The 15,191-nt window shown below is 41.1% G+C and overlaps 1 protein-coding gene across 6 annotated transcripts in view; it reads right to left on the bottom strand.

Annotated features, from left to right (window-relative positions):
* LOC124167108 overlaps positions 1-15,191 on the bottom strand; it is a 428,168-nt gene that overhangs the window by 276,837 nt on the left and 136,140 nt on the right. The window contains exon 1 of one of the 6 annotated variants that reach the window (XM_046544903.1): positions 3,811-5,259. The exons of the other annotated variants lie outside the window; for them this stretch is intronic. The gene's annotated coding sequence lies outside the window, so the exon portion shown is untranslated. Of the gene's footprint in view, positions 1-3,810; positions 5,260-15,191 lie in introns of those variants that run through there. 6 annotated transcript variants of the gene reach the window in all.

The raw sequence follows: 15,191 nt of genomic DNA, 5'->3' as shown, positions 1-15,191 counted from the left end.
AGCATCATTTAACCAGGTCTTGAAAACCGCATTTAGAGGATAATAGAATAGCACCTGCGTTTTGCGGCCACCTCTTATTTACGAGTTCCGTTGCCAAATTTGAAATTTTTTATAATACGATTTGGATGAATTCGAATGACCCAAATGAATGTTCTAGGAAGGTAAAGACGGTGGGGAAAAGCCGGCAACATGCTACAAGGGTGATTCTTTTTTCAAGGTCCGATTGATCACAATATTCAAATCACGGAGACAATCCAATTCCCTCTGCGCAGATATGATGACCTGAGATGCGCAGTATCTCTAAAATGTCCTTCGACTGTGTCACGTCGCAATTATAAGATCGGAGTGCGCAATGAGCACTTCAACACGTCTTCAACAACAGTGTCTCCCGCCAAATGTGAAGTGCTAGCTATTATTTGATTTCTTCATCCTAAGATGAGCAATGCGCCCGAAAATCATTAATGAATGAGTAATGTTTACATTGAAGCTTCCGCGAGTGACAGCAACGTGCGGCAGAGACGTTAATGGTGCAGGCAGTCAGGGAAGGATGCGAGTGTCACCCTATGCTCTTGCTCGACGAGTGGATCAGGTGAATCGAGATGAATCGTCGCGACGATCGGTTCACAATTTCTGTATTGAGGGCTTGGCTCCCTCTGACTTTCATCTCTTTCCTCGCATTAAACGCTTGCAGAGATGACAGCGTTTTGGAACCAACAAAGAGATGAAGACATCGTAGAGAATTGGCTAAGAGCAGGCGGCTCCCTTATACGACGAGGGTATTGGAAAATCTTTACTACACGATAGCAAATGTCAAATTCGGAACGGGGTGCATATAGAAAAGGAGCTGAATGCTGAAGCTAAGACTTAAAAAAAATTCTCTGTGGTTTTAATTTTACGACCGAAAAGACCTAGAAAAAAGAATCACCCTCGTATAAACAACAATAACAATGCGGCAAGAAGTTTCTAATTTTGATCTTCATGAGCTCACTCACTTTCCTCTCCGTTCCATTCCCTAACCTGTCCAACACGTTTCGCTTCCCCCATCATGCACATCTAGAGGAAGCACACTTTCGCGAGACCTGTACCGACACCTTGAGGGAAAGACGGAGATGAGTAATTTATGAGCATGGACCACTCCAGCTCGGCTTTACGTATTTTGTCTTTTTTCTTGAAGTGTAGCAAATTAAAAGCTTGAGCCTTCATCTTGAAAATTCATTGTATGCTTAGAAGACCCGTGGCAACATTTACCAGTATATACAAAACATTATACATACAAAATACGAAAACATTACCTCCGATAAAATATGGGGCATCATGAGAAACAAAATTCTAATTAAAAATATCGTTGGAAGGTGGAAGGGAAAAACGGAAGCGGTGGGCCACGGGCAGTGGCGAAGGCGGGGATCCGGACCCCCCCGAAATATAAAAACCCAACTATTTTCCTTCATTAAGGAAACAAAATATTGAACAATCATGCATTTACAAAACATTTCTTTAACAAATGAAGTTTTTCGTTTATGGAAAGTGTTAAAATTAGTTTAAAACCCATTATTTAGTACCCTGTCTTTAAAAAATCCCCCCCCTGGTTTTGGACCCCCCCCCCCGAACGAAATTCCTACGCCACTGGCCACGGATGAGACACATGAGAGGATGTGATGAAGCAAGTAAAGCAGAAGAATTATGCAAGTTGTAAAAGATTAATCGATAGGAAAATTGAGTGAAGAGCTGCGTCAAGCCAATAGAAGGAATGATGACTGTAGCTGAAAAATCCACTAGATAGCCCGTCCCTTAGTTTCTAAAAATGATTCCAGCAAAACTTGACATCGCACGAGGTCAGACTTCTTCTGCGACTAGCAGACTACCAGGCGCCTACCTCAAGTGAACGGGCGAGAATAATCCTGTCGTTAGTAAAATAAGACATTGCAAGATTTCCACTGAGTTTTATTGTGACACTACGCGCTTCGTCGTTACAAACAACATCATCAAGTGTTAGTAACGACGAAACGCGTAGAGTCATAACATAACTCAGTGGATTTATTGTAATTTCTAATTTTACTAATTTTAAGAACTTCCACCATATCGTGCCTCGCATCATACAAGATATAATACAGTCGATTGGGAAATCGGTCGACAACCCTACAGACGTTACAACGCCAAAATAAACGGATAGTTAATAGTGATGGACTGGAGGAAAGAAAGAAAGGCAGAGGTAGGCCACGGATAAGATATCCCTTAGCTACACTCACCCGCGAGATTAGCGCCAGTGCACGCTTACGGCTTTTTGCCGCACTTTAATATTTTTGGTTTTCCTAAATATACATTAAAATTTTAGGGCATTGCATTTGGATAACTTCTAATGAATGAAAGCACTTTACATTTTTTTATCTTTCATTTATAAATATAAATAAAGCATATTAACAGGCAAATTTCTTGATAAATACTTAGAATATTTTTTCTCAAGGAATTGCAGACGAGAATGTTCTTGGAAAAGCACAGAAATAGAATACTTAGTGTGCCAATAGTGATCTATGCGCATTAAACGCGCTGTTTCGAATTTTCGAAAAATGCGGCAAAATCCCCACTTAGCGTGTAACTAAGGGATTTAGAAGATGAGAAGGATGAATAGCAGAAGAAGTATGTGGGTGTTAAAAGATTAGTGGATAAGAGGATTGAGTGGAGAGCTGCGTCAAACCAATATAAGGAAAGATTGATGACTGCTGCTGACGCTGACGATGATGAAAATATGGAAGTAAAATTTACAACTCGAAGATACAGACAAACGCTGAAAAGTGCCGACATTACATACTCTGAATATTTCAAGACACATTTGACAAGACATTTTGAAGTTCTAAATAAGTAATGGGTCGTGAAAAAAACTGGTCGAAGATGAGTGACGCGTCCTTTTAAAACACGCTAAACACGTTCCAACCAGACCACCCGACATGACCAAACTCACGGACCATTCCTGCAGGGGACAGCTCAGCGAACGTGTTGACAAATCCACAAGATAACCCGTCCCGAAGTTTCTATAAACATGATTTCAGCGAAGGTTGTCCTCCCACGAGGGCAGACTTCTTACTACTTGTGCGAATAGCAGATTACCAGGCGCCTACCTCAGGTCGATGATCGAGTCGATTGGGAAATCGGTTGACAATCCTACAAACGTTACAATGCCGTGAAACTCACAAAATTTACTACGTACTAGATAGAATACTCAATATGTCATCTCTATTATGCAGATCATACCTCTTAGAGCACGATACTTAGTCGATAGTGACCGATTCAAACCTTAGAGGCCATCGGCGTGCACGCCGGCGCGTCGCCGCTAGGCGCAAAAATTGCCTATACAAACCGCGGCCATAAAATCCTGAAGGGTGCCGGATGGTTAGATATGACCGACCATCCGACATTCCATCCCGACTTTCATCGTCGGGCGAAAGGTGTCAACACACACTATAACACACAATCGTCGGCCCAAAATGTGCTGGACACGACATATGGATGATTTGGTCGTAACGTGTGTATAAGCTTTACAAAAGATGGTATCACTGTTGGTTAATGAAAAAAGATAGCACTTTTTCCACAAGTTTTACCTTGGTACTACGCGTTTGAACCACCATATCATCATCGAGCACATGAGGAACGCACATCATGTGCCTGATGATAACCAAGTGGTTGAAACGGATAATACTACAATAATACTCGTGGAAAAAGTTCAATCTAATTTTCTTCAACTTAAATATGCATTTTTTCCACAACATCTCCCCTGCCTCAATCAATTCAAGATGGTATCACGGTAACACAACTCACTCAGTTATGGTATAAGACGTGTTCCTCTTCTACTCTGGCTGCCCCGCCGAGTCGAAGGAGTGGCGAAGATGAATTGACAGTAGGACTCGGTCAACGCCGCCGAAAACGTTAAGCCGGTCCGCATTCCATGCGTGGCCGCGAAGGGGGAAGGGAGAGTCCCAATTCTTACGCGGCACCGCTCCTCCGACACCACCTCGCGAATGGGCGGGGCGCGGCTGGTTTAAATATTCTGCAGCACTGAGAGTGGCGCTATCCGCAACACAATACGGAAATCCGAAAGAAGCTATCCACAACACTTGAGTAGCGTAACTACGTTAGGCGCTACGCCCAAGTTTCCACAGGCGCAATCCTGTCCTCCGTGAGGGCTACTCGTAACTTGAAGAGAGTGGATATCAGCAGTTTGAACAGTCGCTTTCCTGAAATCCGTTAGGAGCAAACAGCAGCTTCAAGCGTTACTACCTGCAGTTGTGATAGATGCTCTCCTTCGATCCAAGAGAACGTTATCCGGAGCACTGATTAACGTTTACCAGACGACTAGGGGCACTTTTGTAGTTCCGACAGGTGCTATCTGTAGCTATCCTGAGGTCCGAAACGTAATATTTGTGACAAAAAGTGGCGCTATACGGTAACAATCTCTAAGTTTTTCCACACACTTACTGGTCCTATAGCCGGCACCAAGGAGCGTAATCCGCAGATATCCTCAATACTGAAGCTATCAGTAGCACCGACAGGATTTATCCGTGGCACTAGCAAGCACAATCGGTAACACCTAATTGTCGCATCCAACGAACAAATAGGTTAATGCACAACACCTTGAGGGTGTTACCCGTAGCACCAAAACATGCGGTTCGCAACACTTAACGGTGCTACCGGCAGCCCTGCAGGGTGCTACACTTTGCCGTAAATTGAGTACTGTCAGCAGCACCTAGATTAACACACTTCCATCCAAAACACGGCTAATGCGATATCCACAACACAGAAGGGTATTTCCCCGCACTTTTCTAAGGAATACCTGCAACAAGACGTTACGCCATCCACGGCACCGGCTATCTGCAATGTCACACAAACGAAAACTGGAGAGGGAAGGGATCCTGGAGACTCAAAAAGGGGAGGAAGTTCTGACAGGGGAAGCAGGAGGCCTCGTCTTGAATGACCTCCAAAGTAAAGCCGTGAGGACGAAGGGGCGGCCGGCCCAAACTTCGCAAGACGCCTGCGCCGGCGGGGGGGAAGGAGGGTCCGATGCAGCAGTCATCGGCGAGGCCTATCGACGGGCTTTCCTCCGCGGGGAAAACGAGGTAGAGCCTGCATGGGGAAGCGAAATAATACACACACCTTGGCCGCGCGCCGATCTCTTCACTACGCTATTGGTCCACCGAGAGGAGAGGAGCGTTGAACAGTAATGGGAGAGAGAGAGAGGTTATCTGGAAAGGAATTCGCGTCTATGTCCTCCTCGGACTGCACTCGCCTTTCGAGTGAGCTGGTGTAGCGAGCCGGAGGCCTCGTCCTGGAGATATCGGAGGGGAGGTGAAACTGCTGGAGGAGGAGGTGGAGGAGGGGAAAGACCGCTGTGGCGAGGGAGAGGGAGAGGAGAGACGGAAAGCAAGGAGGAGAGGGGGCTGGAGCTGTGGTGGGGGAGGGAGTAATTCTTTAAAGAAATAATAAATAAAATAAAGGGTTGGAAAGAGCCACCCAACAGGTGCTTTTGCAGGAGGAAGAAAATCTCCGCAGGAGTCACAACATTCCCTATCCCCGGCAGAGATCCGCAGCGGCAACACCTAAGCAGAGTGGAAGATGCCATTTTTCGGGGTACAGATGGTAAGAGAGCAAAGCCCCGTTCACTGCAAGTGCATAACTTATCTCGACAGTATTTATCGCGCGTTATCGCTGTACCGGTAAACCACATTCACCACAACCAGCCCATCAACAATAAATATTTTGTGCATCTGTTTGTGCTGCATGGGTAGTTTGCTGTTTGTGTCGGTAGAAACTTCAATACTAAATGATAAAATTTGTTAAAATACATTAATATATACAATTTTCAACAGAAATAATAAAACTATTCAAATGTCTTAAAAACTATGACGTTACTTGACTCAATATCACCGAGACCTGTAAGTGAAATATAGCAGCCATGAAAGTTTAGACAGTGTATCAATCACGCATTTCATTTAAGAGAACTTTGGATAATTAATACGGCTGTAAATAGATATTATAATTTTTTTTCAGGCAACTGGCTTCTTCCTTTAGATATTTCATCTTAATTCAACTAATGACCTTTTTAAGTTACATCACGTTAAGTTGTTGTGAACCAATTGCCGTTCTTCTGTGAATGGTGGAGGAACAATGGGACGGGTAATGCATGGCCTTCATTTATTTCCACGAAAACCTCCTGTTTTAATTCTAACCTTGCATGGAAGTAAACTTAATTTTTTTAGCTTTCTATATAAGTGTACATTTACTGTAGTCTTGAGTTGCATAAAGCGATGCGTGCTGGTTGGGAACTCACACCAACTGCAAAAACGTGCACCTGTTACCCCTTTAAATATTATATTTTTTGGTAAAATTGAGGCGCCCAAGTGGCGTTACTGAAAGCAGCATGCTGATGTTTAGTAACCCCCTGCCAGTCACCATGCATTGCTAGCGGGGTATTGTGTACTCGTAGATCCACAATGCAGGTGTTGTGACCACACAGTTTAATCGGACTTTTTAAGTAAATTCTTAAATTATAAATTTTAAAAAAGTGCACCCTTTTTAATCCTGCATATTTTTAAATTCCAAATTCCCAACAGTCTTTCTATACTTCCAGATAGCCTCCCTATTTAGCAGCAGGAGATCCACACGAAGCAGCGGAAGCATTTTGAGGGGAACAGAAAGAAACCTCTTTCTCTATCTGGGAACGGCAACAAGGACATGTCCAGACCGCAGACCTCGACTTACACGGCACGACTGTTTGCCGATGTCCGGAGCATTGTTTGCAAACAATGCCCACGGATGGCTCGTCACGGGGAGTGGTGGGAGAGGGGTGACCATTGAGTAATGGTGGGGGGAGGGGAGAGGATTGTTTAGACACTAAGGGTAGGGGTGGAGATGGATAGCTGCGGTGGAAAGAGATGGCACCAGTGCTGTGGAGTGACGCAGACGAGGGAGAGGTGGGGGGCCTAATGCAGGATGCGGACCACACTCGATTCGATAAAGATTTCTCATGGGCATATTTCTCACATTTTATTTCGCAAATTAGGAAAATATGTATCAAAAATTGAAATTTTATGATGCTGATTTTAAGCATCACAACCCAGGGAGTTTCTTGTAAAACCATTACTATTGTATGATATGAAGTAAAGATACTTTGCAATGTTCCACATAAATATTTATTTAAAAATGAGTCAAAATGTTTCACTACAGTGCAGCAACATCGGGTTTCGAGTCCTGATACGTGTGCACAATACCCTGCGAGCCATCTCTAAGGTGTTTGGCGGGGGGTTACTAAAACCTAAGCATGCTAATTTAATAATGCCACATGCACAATTCAAGTTCATCAAAATATATAATATTTAAAAGAGTAACAGTTGCAGATGCTTGGAGTTGATGTGAGTTCCACCAAATACTCATCGCTCGATGCAATATAAAAATACAACTGCATCATCAGATTTAGAGCCCAGATGATGCTTCAGGGCAGTGAAGCATGTTGACTCAATTTTAAATAAATATTTATGTGGAAAAGTGCAAAGTATCTTTACTTCATATCCTACGATGGCTTTTCACAGGGTATCAGCCTCCACCATCCATTTAACCATTATGACAATAATTAAATATCTTCTACCGGTTAAAGCACTTTTTTTAAGAAACCAAAAACGTACCAAAAAGGAAGGTGCTATTGTGGTTTGAGCAACCCCTGACATTTTTTCGGCTTTCCCGAAAATATTGTGTATGGCTGATAGAACACAAAATAAGTTGGCGTATGGATATATATGTATACGTGTTTTTCTTATTAATACATATTTAAACACTTTTGCGACCATCTGTCGTTAAAATAGTATGTTTTAAGGGAATTTTTGACTTGTTAAGGACTTGTAATCCCCCCTACCGCAAAATAAAAGACTAGCCACGTTCCGACATGATGCATTTTGTGAATTACCCGGACTGTCCCCGTCCTCGAATAACTCCTATCTTAGAATCCCAGTGAGACCTACTATTTTCTTCTATCTACAAATCCTAGTCTCTTTCTCCCCCAGCTTCGGTGTCGCCGGGGTCTGTGTGGATTCACCACCATCCAGGCATGTATGTATGCGATTGTCAAACAAGTACATCGATGGATAAGTATTAACAACACGCATCTCAAATTCCCCCGGTTTGAGTCCGGTATCTCAAACAAAGTGTAATAACAAAAAAAAAAAAAAAATAAAATACAAGCAAAAACCAACTCTTTGTTTGCAAATGAATGCTTCTTTTTCAGTTTTATGAACTTTTGGTTTTTAATTTCAGTGTACAAGTAAAAAAATAATCGTTTTCTTGCTCCCCTGAAAAGTTGCTATTTTTGAGATACGTGTTGTTAGAACTTAGAAATCGATATATTAACAAAACGACTATCTAGTCCTAAATTCGCTTCTAATAAAGATGACATCATCATTATTCCCCACTGGATTAAATTTTTCTCTCGAGCGTGGCTTTTAACATCCTGTACCCATATCATGATAAAGATAAAACAGTAGTTTTATTTCCACAGAGATTTTACTTCTCAACGAACTTACGTTTCGATAATATATATAGCCATTATCAAGGTAACATCTCACAAAAACAAACCTGCATATGAATGTTTTTGAGCGAATCTTGAAGGGGAGGGGAATAGTAGAGAGTACGGGTTAAATGATGGAAATCGGGAAATGGTAGTTACCAGTTAGTGGTAGTGGCATAATCAGAGGGGAGGGTTTGTTCTGGGCGTAAAATCAGGTGAAATATAACAACGGTTTTATCTTTATACTGTCTTTTTCTTATGTCCTGTTCCAAAGCCAGGTTGTCTCTGCTGCGCAACCGGTCGTTGCCTCGTTGCATATCATTATGGCGCTGTTGCCTATCATAGTGTTGTACCTGTTGCTGGTTGCTAGTTTTGCAAAGGAGAATCACTGCACTGAGGAGACAAGGATTCAATGTGGCTTGCCACTGTTTGTTTCCCGTTTTGTGGGCAGTAAGTTTTTGAAACGTTTTTGCACTTATTTGCCCGCAACTTTACGTAATGTCGAGCCAGTCTAAAATGTGCGCGCAAAGATTCTCCGTCAAAGACACCAAACCCTATCCCTGTAGCACTTGGTACGATTGAGATAGACCCTAAAGTGTGACTGGGGAAAATTCAGACTGACTGGCACGCTACAAACTTAACATATATAGAGTCTGGATTTTCACAAGGTAACGCCTAATAGGGTGGTTTCCTATTATTTTTTAATTGCCTAAATCGAAAGATTATTACTCCTGGAGTACGTATTTCACGCTTTTAGATTTTTAAATGACGATATCTATTTTTTGCGATTAAACGAAAAGTGAAAAATTTCAAGCGCGCGAAAACGCGACGGCTAAGTATGAATGCTGGGAAAAGCCCGTGTGACGTCGTTCTGGTTCCCGCTGCCGCAAGTGAGGTGACCTTGGGGCGAGGCTTTGACCGCTGATACGACGCAGGATGCTTGCAGGTAGCAGAGTACCCTGCTAGCTGGTAGCTCTTGGCTTAAATAAGGATTATTTATACCTTATCAAACGAAGAAAACTTTCCGACCTTAGCCAGTTTTAATATGTGATTATCAATACATGTTTCCCTGAGCTCTGTGCCTCATGCATGCATTGGTAATCTCAGACGATGTAAAAATCCTATCTACTCGTATAAAAACTAGGTCCCTGTAACGTCACGTGGAGTGGCATCGCATGGGGCCCAATCTGGCCGTTTTAAAATGCAGTTAAAATTGACCATTGCCATTCATCTAAACTGGAATTTCTAAAGCCAAATAATTTGTATATTATGAATACACTAATGTTGGGAAACGAATCGCAATCAATGCCTTTTGTTTTCTTTGATGAAGGAAACTACCCTATTGTAAGACTCATTAAACTCAATTTCCTCCCCACTTGGAACTCCCTACATACAAACCCTTCGTCTCCTCTGCATCTCCTCCAGAAGGTCTAAGGTGGGAAGGGATAGCTACGATTGAAAGGATACCTCCGTTGGAAAGGGATAACTCCAGTGGAGTGACGCAGAGTGGGGTGGGGTGGGTGTCTAGTGCAGGAATGACGGACGCTGCGGTTCCCAGGAACTCACAGCGTCGGATTCCGGCCGGGCACACACGGTTCGAAGGGGTCTGAGGCGCGATCTCTCGGAAAGTGGAAAGCTACGGGCCGAACAACTTCGATTACTTTGCGTCACTAGCAGGTGCCACGCCTCGAAAGCAAAACTATAAGATTCACACAGAATTTCTCTAAAAATTAGGAATACTCGAATAAAGGGTATTACATTGATGAGGGATCATTCCGTCCCATAAAAGTTTGCTTTATTTTCGAATGAAATCGTTTCAGGCTTGATGTAGTGGAAATGCGATGATAAAATATAACAATAAATGGTAATTTCTGCTCTTTAATATAACCTCCACCACCGACCATTATTTCCACATTCTATATCATTTCCTTGAACATGACATAGAATGTCGAAGTTGTACATTAATGTGTGGAAATTACCATTTGTAGTTTATTTTAAAATGGACATGGAATAATCTTAGCATCAATCCACGTGAGCTGTGGAAGAATACCGTGAAATCGTTGATCGTTGTTTGAAACCGTGATCCGTTCCTTTTGCTCTCAGAATTTGAGCACTTATTATTTCATTTAGGCTTCTGAGTTTCTATTCTAATGTCAAGGGAATTAATTTTACGATGAGGAAGTAAAGAAAAGTTCGCACGCATTTTTTTATTTTTCTATCTGGTTTTCAATTATTTTACAGCCATTATCATGGTCTTCATTTTCTCAGTCCGATTAGTACAGTCCAAAAGTTATGGGCTAGTTATGCATGATATTTAACTTTCCCGGCGAACAGAATAAATACACTTTTCTCGGGTTTCCATGCGGGTAAGATATTTTAAGGGCGCCGACGTTTCGGGACACGACTTGTCGCCCATTTTTATTCAATCAGTAACCTTCAGAATGTGTGACGAGTCGGAACCAGAAACGTCGGCGCTATTAGAATATCTTACCCGCGAGGATACTCGAGAAAAGTTTTATTAATTAGTTATGGTTAATTACTAACTCTTTATGATTAAAATGTATATGATAAAAATTATCTCGAGCTGTCAAAATATCACGTTCGAACAACTTCGATTCCTTTGCGTCACTAGCGGGTGCCACGCCCATCAGGGAGTGTAAAACTATAAGATTCGGATAGATTTTTCCCAAAAAGTTGGGATTGTTAAGAACATGGGGACCACATAGACGAGGCACCATTCCGTCCCGTAGAAGTTCGATTTATTTTCGTATGAAATCGTTTCAGGCTTGACGTGGTGAAAATGTGATATATCCATGATAAAATATAAACAACAAATGGTAATTTCCACACTTAAATGTATAAATCCATGACCGACCATGGTTGCGACACTCTATGTCATTTTAAAAGACTTGAAAATGAATCTTGAATGAAAAAGATCGGATTAAAATTTAACTGAATGAACTGATGGAACACTTCAGGGTTGAATAAAAATTCAACCTATAAATTGACATAGTTTGCAGAAACCACGGTCGGTGTTGGAGTAATATTCTAAAGAGCGGAAATTACCAATTGTCGTTTATATTTTATCAAGGATAGATTTATTTTGCCACATTAGGCGCATATTAATATCCGCCGCGCGGCTTCGAGTGCAGAGCGGTCTATTTATTCTGAATATTTGCAATGTATTGTTTTCAATCGCGAGGAATATCATTTAAAGATTATGAATTTGATATATTTCATATCATCATTGATTTTGGTTGAAAGCCCCAATTTTAGCTTATTAGTCCCTTTGAGATTTGGATCGATCTGCCGTCAGCGCCGAGAGTGGCGCCTTGTGTAAACCTATAAAGAGAGGAGAGTAGAGTGAACCCATTTAATTGCGCGGCGGGTGACAACACATTTAGTTGACCGGAGAAACCTCTATTGTAATATTCGTGATCCGGACAATCAACCATACGTCTAGTAGGAGCAGGGGGAAAAACCTGCCTCCGGTAAAAAAATTCACCAATGAATTTTGTTATCGCTTGTTATTACATATATGTATAAAGGGAAGCGTGTCAGCCAAGAAGATAGAGGGGCTTGGCCAAATAAAGATTGAGGGGGGGGGGGGGGAGGGCACAGGGGTACGTACACCCCCCAGACTCTTAACAAATATATAAGATTTGTAATACGTTATTATTACGTTCGTTTTGCTGTTTGTGTTGCGCAGCCTCGATTATTTATTATTATATTAATAACTTTCCTATTAAAATACATAGCATATTTCGTATTTATTTTTGTACGGTTTTTCAATTACATTCTCAAATATGAGAAGACCGTTTGCCTGCGAGACCCTGCCCCCCCCCCCCCCAAGAAAATAATCCTGGATCCGCCCTTGGGATTGGCTGCCGATAGAGGGGTACTTGGTTCAAACCCCGGGTAAGGCCCCAGTCACCTAAATGAAATCCTTTAAGTGCGAGGTGGCCCAGGGAAAGGAACTGACCTACCCTGAACGTGTGATATTCACACGCCTGTGGCTAATCCTAAGGTGATCTCTAAACTCACCCATGAAAACTAACCTTTGGGCTGAAACGCTAAGTAAGTGAATATAATTATAATCCATCAAATTTTCATGTGCAGCTCGAGGTGATCGAGACCTTTTTTGGGTAATCCTCTGCGTCAATAGATGTGTTTAATCGCGTAAAATATATCGATGTAGTTGTTTTAGGTAATTGTCAAGGGATGACCGTGGAGGAGGACCCATAAAAACAACCTATGACACGATTTGTCCTCCTTGGAATTTTTGAGCTTCAAGTGCACTAGCTCTGTAAATGAACACTCCAAGCTACGCCGCGGTTATTTCATTGAGTAACAAATAATCTAATAATTTAAATTCGCGGTTTTGAGAATGATTATCATCATCAGATCTAGGATATTTATCAGATTATGAAAGTGAAATTCTAAATAGAAAATTCAACGCCATTTTTGGATACTTGACTACAGGGCCAAAACCAATTAAAATCGATTATACAACTGAGAAATCTTGAAATGATTTCCACAGGTAAAAACAGGTTTCACGAGAAACTTTGATGAGATGAACACAGTCATGTTCGTTGAAAAATGCCTAAAGCAATTAGTTCCCAAGCATCAATAAAATAGTCCTTAAATGGGGCTGACTCTCCCTGTTCTTCAAGGTAGTTCCAGTGAGATTTCATAACACGAAATTTGATCTCTTTGGTGTAAAATTAAGTAAAAAACATTTTCTCCTTATATGTACACTAATAAATCGATACTCTGCCGAGCACACTTTCGAGAGATGGCCTAAAATACGTTGTGCTAACACAAAATCCTCCTGTTTGTTTAGCTTCCATTAACTGATTAACCTATAGGGTGGTTTCCTATTATTATTTTATTGCCTAAATCGAAAGATTATTACTCCTGGAGTACGAATTTCACACTTTAAGATTTTTAAATGACGATATCTATTTTTTGCGTTTAGACAAAAAGTGAAAATTTTCAAGCGCGTGAAAACGCGACGGCTAAGTATGAATGCTGGGAAAACTCCGTGTGACGTCATTCTGCTTCCGGATGCCGCCGTTTGAAGTCACCTTGGTGCAAAGATATGAGCGCCGCCACGATGCAGGCTGCTAGCAGGTAGCAGAGTACCCTGATAGCTGGTAGCGTTTGGCTTCAATAAGGATTATTAATACCTTATCAAACGAAGGAACTTTCCGACCATAGGCAGTATTAATAGTTGATTATTAAGAGATGTTTCCCTGAGCTCTGTGCCTCATGCATGCATTGGTAATCTGAGACGGTGTAAAACTCCTATCTACTCGTATAGAAACTAGGTTCCTGTGACGTCACAGGGAGTGACATCGCATGGGCGCCAATCTGGCCTTTTTCAAATGTGGTTAAATTGACCATTAACATTCGTCTTAACTGGGATTTCTAAAACCAAATAATTTGTATATTATGTATACTAATGGTGGGTAACGAATCGCAATCAATGCCTTTCGTTTTCTTTGATGAAGGAAACTACTTTATTACACAGTCTCTCATTGTGCTCTTTGGGTAGTATTCTCAGTTACATATTCAAAGAAATGTAGAACCGTCACCGTCATAATGGTTTCATTCACTGGTGAACACATAAACACAAAAAACCTTTTATTAATTAATTACGTGTAAGTTATGAGGAAAAACTGTTAGAATGCATACATTTAACTGAGAAAATAAATACTGATTATGAATAAAAAACTTTTCTCGGGTTTTACAAGCGGGGAGGAAAATATAAAAATCACCTTACCCGCGCGCAAATCCGATAAAGTTCATTTATTATATTCGCCGGGAAAGTGTTCGGTCGCAAATATTGATTATGAATTTCTAACAATTGTAACCCTGGTTGGTTCGGGAGAATGTATTCCCTTATAACTGGAATTTGAACTAATAATCTCAAATACAAATCGCAAATATTGATTATGAATTTCTAACAATTGTAACCCTGGTTGGTTCGGGAGAATGTATTCCCTTATAACTGGAATTTGAACTAATAATCTCAAATACAAATCGCAAATATTGATTATGAATTTCTAACAATTGTAACCCTGGTTGGTTCGGGAGAATTTATTCGCTTATAACCGGAATTTGAACTAATAATCTCATATACAAGATCGAGTTCTAAAATGGTGGGACCAAAAGGAACGGACATCGGTTCCATACAACTCTCTGCTTAAGGTGATCATCTACATCTACATACAACGCCGCCAACCACCTCAATATGCACGTGGCCGGCGGTGTTAGAACACCAGCCGTTTAAACATAAAAAGGAAATGCGAAATTACGATTAGTATTTATTTAAGTCCTTTATCATGCGGAGGAATACATAAACAGCTCGAGAGAATGCAATCATTAATTATTAAAGAATAGGCAATTAGCCCGCAACAGTTGGAATGGCACTGAGATAGTAAAAATCCTGATAATGGCATTATAGAATTTGAAACTAAGATCTGTTGAGAAATTATTTCGTGGACTTTATTTTCTTAGCGTATAATTTATTCCCTTAACATTGAAATTAAAATTAATTGAAAACTCAGAAGCCTATATGAAATATAAGTACTCAATTTCTCAGAGTAAAAGGAACGGATCAAGGTTTCAAACAATGCCCTCTTCT

This window comes from Ischnura elegans, chromosome 10 (assembly GCF_921293095.1).
Source record: "Ischnura elegans chromosome 10, ioIscEleg1.1, whole genome shotgun sequence".
NCBI classification, from domain to species: Eukaryota; Metazoa; Arthropoda; class Insecta; order Odonata; family Coenagrionidae; genus Ischnura; species Ischnura elegans.
Note: the sequence above shows the minus strand (reverse complement) of the source record. Positions and strands in the feature narration are given on the sequence as shown.